The sequence below is a fragment of the Haemaphysalis longicornis genome, unplaced genomic scaffold (genome assembly GCF_048455015.1).
Source record: "Haemaphysalis longicornis isolate Haplotype H1 unplaced genomic scaffold, Haemaphysalis longicornis Haplotype H1 scaffold_9, whole genome shotgun sequence".
In the NCBI taxonomy this organism is placed as follows: Eukaryota; Metazoa; Arthropoda; class Arachnida; order Ixodida; family Ixodidae; genus Haemaphysalis; species Haemaphysalis longicornis.
Genome location: NW_027526460.1, coordinates 82,783,851 through 82,799,061, shown reverse-complemented (window position 1 = coordinate 82,799,061; position 15,211 = coordinate 82,783,851).

Sequence of the window (15,211 nt, the reverse complement as noted above, 5' to 3'; positions counted from 1 at the left end):
TAGCTGTATTGCCGACCACGTCTGAGAGCCGTTCGGTGCCGTGCAACGCTCACAAAAGGAGGCTGGGCGAACGCGCCCTTCATTCATGGCGAACGCACCGTTCCTCTTTGCCGGGCGCGAGACGAGACTCGTTGCCCAAAACGACCCAGCGCCGCATGCATGGGAGGCAGCGGGGGTGGTTGGCTGCCTCGGCCGCAGCGGCGGTGGCGACCACTGTCGGCGCCCGCGGGCGCCAGTAGCGGGCCTGGCGTGTCTCCGGTAAAAGGTCATTTGCGCATGCTCCACGACATCGCTGGACGAAAGTAGTCAAACTTTGCTTTAAAAAGAACTTTACGGAGCAGCAGGCCCCACGTTCGCAGGTGTACAGTGCATTGGAGACATGTGCGAGCAGCTCTTACTATACCATACACTCACAGCTTGATGGAGCCGCCGGCCCCCATGTTAGCCAGTGTACAGCGCATCGAAAACATGCGCAAGCAACTCTTATGCGAAGACATAGACTCATCTGCACTACAGTTAAACAGGCTATATAGCAATGGCATGCAAAAAACAGCGCCAGCAAGATCTTCAAAACATTCACTTATGCACCAGTTCCTCGTGGTTAAGTAGCTCACTGGTGAGCAGGCTCACCAATAACATTCATCGCTAATTCAAGTGACAGACAGACAGACAGACAGACCCAGCAAAATACTGTCTGGGTAGCCCAAGAAAGACTATGTAGGTTTAGCCTACAATCAGCACAGGTTACGATCAAAAGCTAGCTAAGTTCTAGCTGTATAGGCGTAATTAGGCCTCTAAACACACGACTGAATAATATTTAAAGGTTATATTCTTGCTTAACTGCGCAAGGGCTACTAAACAAAAGAGCGTCAAAGACGTGTGTTGCGTCTTAGGCGACTGTCTGCGCCCAATTTTGTTCAAAGGGTAGCTATCCGAAATTGGTGCTTACGGCAAATGATTGGTGACTAAGATTGAATATGAAAGTTTGAAGCTCATAAAAAGATTTGGGCATCACATCAGGGTGCCTCAGAGAGAGAGCTTTGATGATACACAAGCCTCAGTGGTGGGGTAGGACCATTAACATTAATTTCAAAGTGCATCGTCTAGCATACTCACACAGAAATTCGGTGAACTTCTTAGGAGCGACGAGGAAAGCCACATTTATGGCTAACACAGCGGCCAGGACGACCAGGATCATCAAGTAACAGCACATTCGGTCGCAGCAGGGCACGGTAACACGATACGTGTCTTCCTGGTGACTCCATCTGTACAAACAAAGCCAAAAAATAAACCCTCTTTCACCTAAAGTCCCTAGTTTCACCCAGTGTGAAAACTGCCGGAACAGCGGAGCTTCGGTTCTTTTACGTCGGCTATAACGTCAAGGGGCGCTCCCCCGAGAACGGCAATGCCATCGCCGCGCAAATTATATGTTTCATGCAGAGATCGGAAGCTAAACGTCAAGGACGGGAGGCTGAATCGATGATGATGATGAAGATTATGATGTTGATGGGGATGATTGCCACTGCTTTCCCCTTTGTAGCGGGGGGATGACAAACGAAAGCGATCTTCCATTGTTCATGTATAACCCCATTTGAGGTCATAACAGCCATGTCGGCCTACAGATAGGATGTACCAAGGTGGGGGGGGGGGGGGAAGAAGGGGGGTTGTGACGTGCAGGGGGCCGCGTAATACTTCCCCGCGGGCCACAGGCTGCCGACCCCTGGTATAAGCGATTAGAAAAATAATATGCTTAAGAATACATGGGTTATGGAACTACTTAAACTAAAATTTGCTAAGCGGTGCGAAAGCAGAATGGCGTCATTCTAAAATGAAAAAAAAAATGACATCACTGGAATTCGCAGTCCACTTACTGCAACTTCAAGATTACCTAATTTGAAACAAATTCAAAGTGCGAGACAGTAACGCCGAGCCGGCAAATTAAATTGGAGAGGAATAAAATAACTGAAAAGGAACAATAAGAAAGTAGGGGCTATTTACTTGGAGGCAAACGAGTTGCATTTTGCGCCAAAGTATTTGTCATAATCAATCTAGTGGCTTTGTCGAGTCTGTTGGTTTTATGCCCGAATCATGCATTACAAGACCATGTTCTACTACGCCAGCGAGTATTAATTTTCCCCATCTGTACATTAATGTCAATTCTCGCCGTACCCCCCTCCCCTCCCCCGCCCCCCCCCCTATTGGCCGTCCTGCCACCGCCGTGTCGGCTTCATGCAACTCGGCCCTCCTCCTCAAACGGCTGTCGACGCCCCGCCTATACCAACGGATGATCCGATTACATTATTAAAGCTTGTTCCGAAATACCAAGAATAGTTCAATGCGGTAGGCCTAACACAAGTCTTTGATGATTTGATTGATTGTAGGGTTTAACGCGCCGACGCAACGCAGGCGATGAGGCGCGCCGTACTGGAGGGCTCCGGATTAATTTTGACCACCTGGGGATCTTTATCGTGCGCCGAAATCTCGTACACACGGGCGTTTTTGCTTTTCGCCTCCATCAGAAAAGCGGCCGCCGCGGCCGGGAATCGAACCCGCGACCTACACAAGTCTTGATGAAGTAGCCGTGAGTTCAGCATGGTTGCGCCAAAAATACTTCGGTGTTAAGGCAAAAATACGCGCCACATGTCACTCGAGAAAATTCTTCTTTACAGCGACTACCGCTGTAGTCATTCCCAGCCTGGGAGAACTACCGCCGTAGTCTTTCCCCGGAATATCTCAGGCAAAGTTACAAAACATGAGCCGTAGCATCTAAGTGGTCTCGAACTCCGGCAACAGTAGTTTGTGAGGGGAAAAAAACGTTATCGGTATTGCAGAGTCAATAATTTAGACGCAGGCTACACCTTAACGTCCAGTTTTTCTCGACTAGATTCACTTATACCCTTGTCACACGGCAAATCTAATGCCACTCAAAGTGAACGACTTTAGCTGTTAATGACATTAGGTTTGAGCGTGCGGGACTGCACGGAGAAACTAACGCCATTGGATAGTGATAGCCGTGGCCATTTAGCAAGCTCGCAAAAAGGCAAAATTACAGTTCAAGTGCCTCCAAAATATTTTCATACATAACAGCTTTTTGCTAAAACAGAACAAATACTTCCTTTTTCAAATTCAAAAGAAGAAAATCACCGTTTAAGGTGACGTAAGTAGACCTCACGAGCAGAGACAACTCCGCAAGCAGTCCGTATTAAGATGGGGGTTCGGGACGAGATTTTTGTTTTGCAAGTACTTGTCTTTCTTTATTTAAAGAACAATATGAAGGGGGAAAATATAAGTTTGACAGTTTTTAGAAACGGTATTGTTTGGTTTGTTACTGAAATTTCTTGTCTACTCACTCGCAAATGCTGCCGAGGGTATACTTTGGCCCCTGAGTGACCCCTCCAACCACATTTACCGGCTAAATGGCATTCGCCTCGAATGTCATTCGATGTTCTCGTGTAGCACCAATCTAATGACATTTTGAGGATGTGGCATTTGCTCTAAATGTTATCATATTTTCCTCGTGATAGGGGTATTCATCCTTTAGACGCTCTGATATTGCCGGTAGGTGGGACCTACCCATTCTCATCCGAAGGGCTTTCGCTGCGCGCAGCCCTGCGGTCTTCTGGAGATGGAGAGTCTGTTTCCTCAAGCGGTTTAATTCGGAGAATGGTTGTGGGCATGCCCTGGCTTGGTTCCTGGTCGGGGAACGGCAACACCAGTGGCGGATACACCGTGGCATGAAGCCCTGCAAATAGATCCAAGGCTCGCTCGAGGCACCGCTTAATTAAGTACCGGCTTGCAATTAGCGATGTCGCAGAATGCAGCGCGGATGTCAACATGAAAATAACGGTGATTTGAAGTCCTGGGGAAGCTTTTGCGTGAATAGTCAAAGATAATTCTTGCGGATGTCAACATGAAAATAACGGTGATTTAAAGCCCTGGGAAAGATTTTGCGTGAATTGTCAAAGATAATTCTTATTGTGGACTGGAGCAAAATTTACGTCACAGTTATACGCCCGCGGAATCTGACTTTGAGGAAACTAGCAGAGGGCGAATCGTTCAGTCATAATATTCCTGCATCCACTAACATGCCCAAGTTTCTCTCGAACCAACTCCGAGCGTGACATCGCCACAAGCTTGTAAAACGTGCAACCGCAGCCATGAGGAGACAAAGCACGCGTTTTCACTGAAACGCGTGAAACTTGCCTCGTAGGAAACCCTGCCACTATACTTTCGAAGGCCACTGCGCACTTATTAAGGTGGTTCAAATGACCAAGTTCCTGAACGCAATATTGAGCGAAAGGGGAACCGCATTTGATTGGGAGGCGGTTTGTGTAGCGACGCATTTATAAAAGTGCACAGTAGGGTACAGCCAAATGTGTGATCACATGTAGCGTTACCATTAAGTCGCTTTGTTGTCAACAAGAACTCCGCCACCTTCGCCATGGAGATAAAAAACTGAGGAAACGGCGAATCTGGTGGTCTTCACTACATTTACCGTGGCGTTTCTTAGGTCTGCCCCTTTTAGATGCGACGCTGAGAGCATCTCTTGTCGGCGGCCCTGTCCTTCCTGCGTGCGTCCGTTGTTGTTGTCCGCAGCCACTCTACTCGCCCCCTCTCCTCTCCGATAGCGAACACTCTCTCGCGAGGGGCATTGGATTCGATTGGCTTGGCTTGGCTTGGCTTCGATTGGATTGGATTGGATTGGAGTGGATTGTGTTGGATTGTGTTGCGTCATAGCCGCGGCACTCTCTCTCTCTCCGCGGTCTCCTCTCCTTCGGGCGCGCTGCGCATATAACCGGTGTGCCGCTCTCCGGCGGTCTTTCGGACGACGGTTGCTCTCCGCTTGCGCTTGAACCCCCCTCAGCGTCGCATCACACCAGGGTTCCCGCGAGGGGAGGTGGGCGTAATTTTTTAAAAAGAAATATGGTTAAAAACGAAGTCTTTGCCAAGGAAACTCAGTTACAACTATGTCCACAATGCACCCTCCTAATGTCCAGAATCCAAACTGCCAAAGTGCGAAGCCAAACTTAGCCAAAGCCTAAAGCCAACGCCGGCGCTACAAACCCAAATGAAATGCTGTGCGCCCCGAATACGATAATATTTTTCGGCCAGTCAAAAAGGGAGGACTTGGTCTTTGTCGTTTATTTTTACGACAAGTTATCGCAAGGTTTTGTTTTGTGCGGGATCAAAAAGACGCATTCTTGCGCACTGTAATTCAAGTGCGATTGAAAAATGTGCTACCTGACTTTGTTATGTCCTCAGTTGATATTGTTTGCAGGGGGGTTAAAGGATATTTGCGAGAAGTGGCTCTGTCTGTTGAATTCTTTAAGGTACGGTTTTCTTTCGACTATCTGTGTAGTGTTTCCAGGAAGCGCCTGTACAAATATTTAGTGGATGTTTGTTTACCCGTGCCACTGTATAAGTCATTATACGGTACAGGCACTGGGCTTGATGTTTTAAGGAGGGTGAAAAGTATGCCGGTGAAACCTGCAATTAAGTCCTTTTTTTCTAAACTACACAGTGAAACCCTTCCCGTAAACACTTGGTTAGCAGAAAAAGGCATTTTTGTGCCGTGGACAACAGACTGCAGTTTGTGCAAAAAGCCGGAAAATATTAATCACGTCTTCATCGACTGTTCGGACACAGTGTTTTACTGGGACGCCCTCGAACGTACGTTAAAGAAAGACTTACCCATAACACCGCACGGAATTCGGTTCCTACCAGTGAAAAACGAGGGCGGTGTGCCGTGCGATTTGATCATGCTCCTCAGCCTTCATAGTATATGGAGGACGAGAATGGCGGTGAGAAATGCGTGTATAAATGCCCGTCCTGTCAGGGAAAATTTCATCGAAAGCGTACAGTATATACGGGCAGTGTTTCGTGCAGAGGATGATCCCCCTGAGTGGTTGCCTGTGCTTGACGATTTAGTGTGTCTTAGAAAGTTTTAAAGCCACTGAGTTGGCCAAGTAGGGTTGACGGATCATTACAATATGACATGACGTGTGATGTACTGTAGAAATGTCGAAGCAGGCAATAAATTAAAAGTAAACTATGATAGCGCAATGGCGTAGGTTCGATTCCGAGACTCAGGTTCGATTCCGACCACGGAAAGCTCCTTGGAGGTGCCATGAAAACAAAATACAAGTTGGGTTTCTTAGAAAGACTGCTTAGTCCCGATAACAATGATACCAATATCATCGCAATCTTCGCAGAAATAACGGAGATATCAAAGAAAACGTGTGAAGCAGTCGCGACCCTCAAGTCGATTTCCCGAAACTTTTCTATGACGTCACGGAACCTTGTTTGTGCGATTGGCGGCCGCCTAACTGACCTGTCGCGACGACACATGACTGGACGTCTGTAATGGGGCCTCTGGTTCCATTTGACCGCACCACTTGAATGCTAACGTGCAGTTAACGCACTGAAAATTATGTTTTATTGTTGGCCTGTGTGACGTCATTCTTGCTCATAACACGTCACTGTGGCGCAAAATTTGAAAGTTTTTAAATACTTCCTGCTTTTTTTGGTAAAAAAACATCTTTTGTGGCTGTAATGGAGCTGAGTGAGATACTGAATCCTAGTTCTTTCAAGTTAAACGAAGTTGTATTTTCTCTTCATGGCTCCTTTAAGTGCAGGCTGAGAGAGGAGCGGGTGCCACCTTAGTCGACGTCTCGTGCAGCCTTTTTGTCGCCGCCACATCACTGTGCGAATAATTTTGTTTGCAAAGTTTTTCATGCCTTCTGTTCCTTTCTATCCTTCTTTCTTCACGATTATGTTCCACCTCGGTGTCTAATTTCCCGCATTTTTGTCAATAATGCTAAGTTGGAAGTTAGCGCTTGTGCCCGTCGCCTCCCTGTGTCCTTGTCCGTTTTGTTTTTTCCCTGCACGAAGCCATGGCTCAAAGGAACCCTGCAACACTTATTTCGAATCTTGAATGCTTGCAGAGCGTAGTCAATTAACAAACCCAGTGGGGGGTCGCAAAGTACCTCCGCGAGAAATTACTGCTCTATGCTCATCAGATAACTTGCAAACTCGCTCAAAATATTTTTTTCTCTTTCCCGGTCTTGACGTTCTTCCACCGCTCGAATTACGTAATTGAGGCCATGTAGGGGGTGTTGGCCGGTTTTCCTTCAGTTGCAGCAAAGAACACTTTTCGATAGCAGCTTTAAAATAAAACCACAAAAACAAATCCGAAACGGAAGGCGCATCTGGTGCGACGAGCAAATCACGCAGTCCCACTCTGTGCTGGCGATAACTATAACTTTCAGTGCTTCCAGACGCGAAGGAAAGACTGAAAGTGTTGCAGGGTCCCTTTGACGGCTGCTTCGCCAGCGCTTTGTTCCTCACTCTCGCCATCGAGGTCACGCCAGCAGGGCTGTCTATGCATGCCCTTCAGATCAAGCGAAATGATGAAATCAATGATTCAGTACATATAGCTAGACGGCAAGATGCCAAATCTCACGCAAAGACAAACTTTCACGAAACTCTTTTGTTCCTCATAACTAGGTTTACAAGTGTTAAACCGAAGACATTTTTTTTAACGGCCCCCCTTTGGTTTTGTATTTTAACCTAGGGTTTTTAGTGTGAGCTACACTGGCCGAGGTGAGGTTGAGCAGTTTTGCGTGGATCCTGGAGAGCCGTGCTGCGCATGCGCAAAGAGCAAGGACGTCTCACGGCACACAGCTGGCGCGCCGGAGCCGCCGCCGCCGCGGCTGGATAGGATTGGATTGGATTGAATTGGATCGGAATAAATTGGATTGGATTGGACTGGATTGTAAATCGTTTTAGCAGCAGTAAGCATGATAATAAGCTAATCCTAGACAACCAGGAAGCCTAAGAATAACCCGCTGTACCTTGGCTCACGCTATGTATATCCTGGCATAGCCGAGCTAAGCCACTGCTAATTTTTTTCATTTTCGTTAAGTTTGATTTGGTGTGCATTTTTAATTCCAGGAATGGTGTAATTTCTCTAGGTACTTCTTTTACCACAATGACCAGTCATTTTGTGATGCCCCAAAGAAGAAAAAAAAAGAAAAACAATCCCTTGGTCACGTAGACTACGCCCACGGAATTCGGAGCATTCCTCTTAATTTACTTATTTTGAAACGATTTTCGTTAGGGCTTTTTGTTGTTCCCGCCTTGTTTCATGCCTTTTTTTATTGGTATCCACCCTCCAACTTCAACCCAAAGTGAAACTTTCTTACTCCACTGGGTATGAACCGTGACCACTATTTCAGTAGTTTGGGAAGTTTGCATACCCTTGCGTGTAAATAAATAAACAAACAAATCCTTCGTTTCCATGCTTCTAGCATCCAAGGAACACAGCTGGCCTTAGATGTACTTCGCAATGGGTAAAAACACTGCAGCATGAAAAGCGCAGGCCAAAAAAATATTACGCAATAAAACAGGCCAGCACCTTCGGGTTGTTGTTGCTGCTGCTGTTGGCGTAGTAGTTCCTTATCCCTCGCCTTCTTTTTCTTCGCCATTTTGGCTCGCCTCAGTGCTGCCGGAACCATGTCCAGGACGGCCGATATAGGTACCATGGGCTCATCCTTCGCCTTGGCAGCCTCCCGTTGCTTCATCTCCTCCATGTCCTCCATGCCCTCCATGCGCTCGCGCACGTGGTTCATCACGAGCAACATGAGCATCGAGGCCATGTCCTACAATGACATGTGGTTCATCAGAAGCATCATGAGCATCGACATCATGTCCTACAGTGATTCGCGGTTTATCACAACCATCATGAGCATCGAGGTCATGTCCTACAATGACATGTGGTTCATCAGAAGCATCATGAGCATCGACGTCATATCCTACAGTGATTCGCTGTTTATCACAACCATCATGAGCATCGAGGCCATGTCCTACAATGACATGTGGTTCATCAGAAGCATCATGAGCATCGACGTCATGTCCTACAGTGATTCGCTGTTTATCACAACCATCATGAGCATCGAGGCCATGTCCTACAATGACATGTGGTTCATCAGAAGCATCATGAGCATCAACGTCATGTCCTACAGTGATTCGCGGTTTATCACAACCATCATGAGCATCGAGGCCATGTCCTACAATGACATGTGGTTCATCAGAAGCATCATGAGCATCAACGTCATGTCCTACAGTGATTCGCGATTTATCACAACCATCATGAGCATCGAGGTCATGTCCTACAATATAACATATGTGGTTCATCGCAAGCACCACGAGCATTATGCCATATTGTACAATTATATATGATTCATCACGAGTATCATGAGCATCGAGGTCATGTCCTGCGATGTCATGTACGTGGTTTATCACAAGCATCACGAGAATTGATGCTACATTCTGCAATGACACGTGATTTATCACAAGCGTCGTGAGCATTTATGTCATATCCTACAATAAGATGTGGTTTATATCCCACGCCTCATGATCATCGAGGGCACAAACACCATTTCGCCCGCCGTGTCTGTGCCTCGATGATCGGGATGCTAGTGATGCTAGTGATAAACCACGTGTCATGCGCAATATGGCCTTGAGCACTGGGAGAGAGCACTGTCCGGCTCGGAACCTACCGACCAATTTTGGCTGCTGTCTTAGCCCAAGACGCCGAACGGTCTCAAGGGGCCCCGGAATATAGACTCACCCCCAGGGTTGACTGCTCTACGACGTTTATTCCTCCTCCATTGAGGCCATTTCCTACGATGACACTTGGGTTTTCACGAGCACCGTGCGTTTCGGGGCCATGAGCTACAATGGTACGTGGTTTATCACAAGCTTGATGAGTGTCGATGCCATATCCTACGATGATACGTGGTACACCACAAGTATTATGAGCATCGTAACCATTTTCTACAATGACACGTTTCACCCCAAGCATCATAAGCTCGAGGTCATATCCTACGATGACACGTATATCATCCCAAACATCATGAGCATCAAGTCATGTCCTACGAGGAATGCTGGCACAAAGTGGTGATTTTTTTTATTCCCTCGACTTGGAAAGCGTACAAAAAACCTTGAATAGAAATGAATGAGAGGAAACGCTTGCAGCAAGTCATAAAGATAGTGTGCTTGCCTTTTGTGGGGCGGCTTAAATAGCAATATCGAAGGCATGTTGTTTTCCTTCCGGGACCTCTACGTATCTTTGCAAATATCGTTTTTCCAAGTGTACGGGTGTTTCCTGTTTACGCCACTTGCATGTACGGAATAGAGGTAAACAGCTCTCTTGAAAAATAATATCGGCGCACTTCCACATACCTGGGAGACTCCGGGCTGGGGCGTTGGTGGCGGAGGTGGTGGGGGTGAGGGATTGGGCGGTGCTGGGGAGGTGATGATGATGGGCCCGCTTTGACCTCCCCCTCCCGACTGGCCGAGGGGAAGTGGAACGGAAATGGGTATAGGGATGGAGACGAGAGTGTTGCCGCCTCTTCCATCGGGAGCCTGGAACGGATGCGACAGCACGCAGCGAATAAAATTGCACCTGTTTTCACTGGTGCCCGTATACTGTTTCCGGTCACGTTGTGAAACGCTTGCGATTCTTTACTGTATATAAAGCATTTGTGAAAAATTTCGGAGCCATGCCAAGGGTTTCTGTTCCACAAGAAATCCAAAGCAAAAGCTTAACGTTTAACTGTTACCAAATGGTGTTTTCTGCAGCTTTCTGGCATAAAACGCTTCAAGATCGCTCCATAGATAAATTTGTACTTTGAGTTTTTTTATGGCCCCTTTGAGTTTTTTATGGCCACTTGTAACATAGCCTAGAAGATGTTCACAAAATAATGGTAGCATTCTGGGCACGTTGGTACTGCATAATTACAAAGGAAATAAATAAATAAAAGGTGGACACGGGCGAAGTGAGGATAGACACGCACAGCGCGCAGGACATACACGCATTGTACTGTGCGTACCTGTCCTCATTTCGTCAGTGTCCCCCTTTTTGTTGCAATTTTTTGCACGTTTGACAAGGACTGCACATGTATACCTCATATCTCACTAACCGATTGTGCACGTTCTGATTTCTTTACAAATCCTTAGATGGCGCCATTGGTTCTAGGCGCTGTTTCTGTGTGTTAGGTTAGGAACAGTTCATGCCAACAGTTCTCCTTTCCAAATTCCAATACTTTGGTTCATTGCTCATCCGCAGTTGTCGAGCAGGCAGCTGAGTATATGTCAAGTATGTAAGCACAGGAATTAAGCTGATTCAATGCTTTTAAACACTCCGAAATCGAAGCTAAAAAGCGTTCTCGGACGTGGGTACCCCTGGGGGCATGCAGGAGCGCCAGGAATTTCGAGGCTGGCACGCTTCCGACCTGCTCTTCTCACATTCTCGGCCAGGCAGTAGCATGGCAAGGTGGATTTTAGACGCGTGGGAGTGGTCCAGAGATGACGCTGTGGCCAAGTCATTTTAAAGTTTTAAATTACACACTGCTTCAACGGAACAGAAGATGACCTGATGGGGGTGATGAGAGCAACTCGAATGGTAGTGAGGGTGGCTGAGGATCAGACGCAAGCGGTTTGTTCACTGTTCTACCTATTTTTTATTTGAATGTTTGCCACATAAAATTTCATTTCTTGTGCCCGTCTCGTCGAGATACGGCCGTGAAAAATGTGGAGGGGTGGGGGGTAATTTAGGTTTTTCGAATATAAGCACCCCATCACTTAGGGAATGGCTATCGTGGAAGAAAGGGGGTGCTTAGAATGGAGTAAATACCGTAACTTCGCAAAAAAAACACAAGTTTCTGCAAATAGCGTTAGCTGATGCGCTCTCCTGTGTTTTGGGTTGATTCTTGCATAAGCCCTGTCACACGTCGCTGCGATCAGCCTAGTGCGGTAAAGCATTCTGACAGAGATGCAACGCCTAAGCCGATCGGTCCCCTTTTGATACAAACAGGGTAATCTCGGTGCTTGCAGCCGCATTTCTAGCTGCGGCGTAGTTCCCCATAGGCGCAAATCCTTTATAAAAACTCAATGGATACTGCGCAAAGTCGCGCGTTCTTCTTTTGATCTTCGTTATAAACGACATCGGTCCGCTACACGAACACCTTTCAAGAGAGCGTTTGTCGTGGCTGCCCTACAAATGTATTTGGGCTGGCCATATAGTAAGACGAAATGACAGCCGGTCGACCACCAGGTAACACAGCCAGTGTGATAAAGAGAAACGGGTTCCGAAGAACAGGGAGACCATTAACTAGATGGATGGACGAAATAAAGAAATTCGGAGAGAAGGAATGGACTCGGACGGCACAAGAAAGAAGCGTGTGGAGGTCAATGAAGTTACCTTCGTCCTGCGAATAGGCTGATGATGATTATTATTATTATGAGGATAATAATGATGGTGATTATGACATCGAGGTGTTTGAGGCTGACGATACCTTCTCCGTTGCTATGCGGGCTCCTGAGCCTATGACAATCCATGACCGCGTGAGCAAGTAGCGCCGAAGCCCAACTGGGGACTGCCTTCTCCACCACCTGTGAGCCAGCCAACCTCCTCTCAGCCGCCAAACCCGTAAATAACAGCCTCAACAACCGTGTTATGACCCGTAAAATAGCTTCCGCCAGTAAGCTCCAATTTGCACGGTGCTGATGTCACATGCGCGGTATGAAGTGCGCAGACGTTACAGGACTTGCATGTCGCCCCGTCCGACCATAAGCGAAACTTAATGCTGCCACCACCGGAATTCCTCGCCTGGTTCGTGTCGTACGAACATTTCAATGTCACTTACGAGGTACCCCGGCGGAAGGGCATATGTGCTTCGTTGCTAAAGCGCTGACAATCAAAGTTCATGTTTTTTTTTCATACAAGATCATGAAAGTAACGCCTGGGGCTGGACCTAGAATTTAGTCGGCCGTGGTGATCTAATAACTTTGCGGGCCACTTCCCCCCTCCCCCCCCCCTCCCCCCGGCCTCTACATCCGACAGCGTTTGCGTATGAGTAGGTTACGGCTGGTTGGAACATCGTTGGAACTGCGAAAAGGTGGTGAACAGTGACGTGAAAGAATCGCCTAACGCAACAGCGGCGTCGAGCTAATCCAGAATTGAGGTTAAAACAAAAAATTGGCCGCGTATTTGCTCCTTTCGTTGCAGATGTCGCCGAAAGACTATAGTCGGCTGGCACCCCTGGCAAGTAATTGCCTTCCTTCTCTTTCCCGCTCACATCCCATGCTGTTCCTTCCCGTCTCGTTCCTCCCAAGGCAACACGCTAGAGGTTTGCTCAAGTCAATTTAAATTTACCGCGTTCACTGCTCTAAGTCGGAAGAGTCAATTTAAATTTACCGCGTTCACTGCTCTAAGTCGGAAGCCTCGATGACAGTGCTGTCGGACGGCGGAGACGCGCGTGAATTGTGGCACCCAACTACAACGTTTATAGAACCACGTTTCGCTACTCCACGAACGTTCCAAGCGGAACATGGAGCCTATCTAATGTAACCTTTCGTTGCTGTTGCCGTTTGATTTTTTCAAATGCCGCCAGGTAGCGCGGGCAACAACAGACGACGGTTTTCTGCAGTGATGTATTTTATTTGCTATCGCAAAAACCAAGCATCCGTAAATTTTTTAATAAGGAAACACTGAAAACATCACTCGTGGATTGATTTCCTGCCTTATGATTGCGTAATTTCTTGTTTTTGTTCAACAATGCTGACAGTATGAACATTGACACCGGACATACACTTTTAGATTTGGCTGTGAGTATATAAGACGATCAATCACGATCAATCAGGTGGTAGAGAAGTGAGCTGAGTATACTGAACCTCTATATATAGCCTTCATAGATTATGAGAAAGCATTTGACTCGGTCGAAACCCTAGCAGTAATTCAGGCATTACGGAACCAGGGGGTAGATGAGCATTATGTAAGAATACTAGAGGATATCTACAATGGGTCTACAGCTACGATCATCCCCCATAGGGAGAGCAGTAAAATACCTATAAGAAAAGGTGTCAGACAAGGAGACACAATCTCTCCTATGTTATTCACAGCATGTTTACAAGAAGTATTCAGAACGTTGGATTGGGAACAGGTGGGAGTAAGGGTTAATGGAGAATACCTCAGTAACCTCATATTTGCTGATGACGTTGCCTTGCTAAGTAACTCGGGGGATGAATTGCAAAGCATGCTTTCCGCACTGGGCGAACAGAGTAGAACCGTGGGCCTGAAAATTAATATGCAGAAAACTAAAGTAATGATCAATAACCTCGGGACAGCACAGCGGTTTGAGATAGGTGGCGAGGCAGTGTTAGTGGTAAGCGAATATATCTACTTAGGCCAAGTTGTGACCCCAGATCCCAACCATGAGGCAGAGATAATTAGAAGGATCAGAATGGGGTGGGGTGCATATGGCAGACATTCTCAGATAATGAATAGCAGCCTACCATTGTCGCTGAAGAAGAAAGTGTATGACAGCTGCATCTTACCGGTACTCAACTACGGGGCAGAAACTTGGAGGCTCACTAAGAGGGTTCAACTTAAATTGAGAACGACTCAGCGGGCAATGGAGCGGAAAATGATAGGTGTAACATTAAGGGACAAGAAGAGAGCGGAGTGGGTCAGGGAGCAAACTGGTGTTAAAGACATATTAGTAGATGAGCAGATGAGATCAAGAAGTTTGCGGGGATAAATTGGTCACAGTTGGCACAGGACCGAGGCAATTGGAGAATAATGGGAGAGGCCTTTGCCCTGCAGTGGGCGTAGATAGGCTGGTGGTGATGATGATGATGATGATGATGATGATATAAGACTATTGCGCAGCTTCTGTTTCACTTTCGCCGGGTAGCTGAATCGAGTCACAGACAGACAGACAGGCCGACAGACAGGCAGACAGACAGACCAAAATTTCTGCATTTAAGTAGCCCAAGAAAGACTATCGTCTTTAAAAACACGGGGTTAACTTCAACACATGTGACCTGCTCGCCAATGTATCGCCGTCATTTCCTTCCGAGGTGAAACACGCATACGAAATATTTACCAATATCCCATCATTTGGGTGGCACGCTGCAGTAGACTTTACAACTGCATAAATCCTTGTATGACCGCGTTATTAACAATTTTACTATAAGTGCCTTTGGATAAAAAACATTGAAACCCTCCCCTGCAATCCTGGCACACCTGCAATCAAGAGGTCACAGTGGAGGCTGTCGCTTCACGACCATTCACTGAGAATCTACCAATCTTAATAGTACTAGCCTTGCGATAGCCGTGTTCTCCAATTATGCCGATGTGCGCACG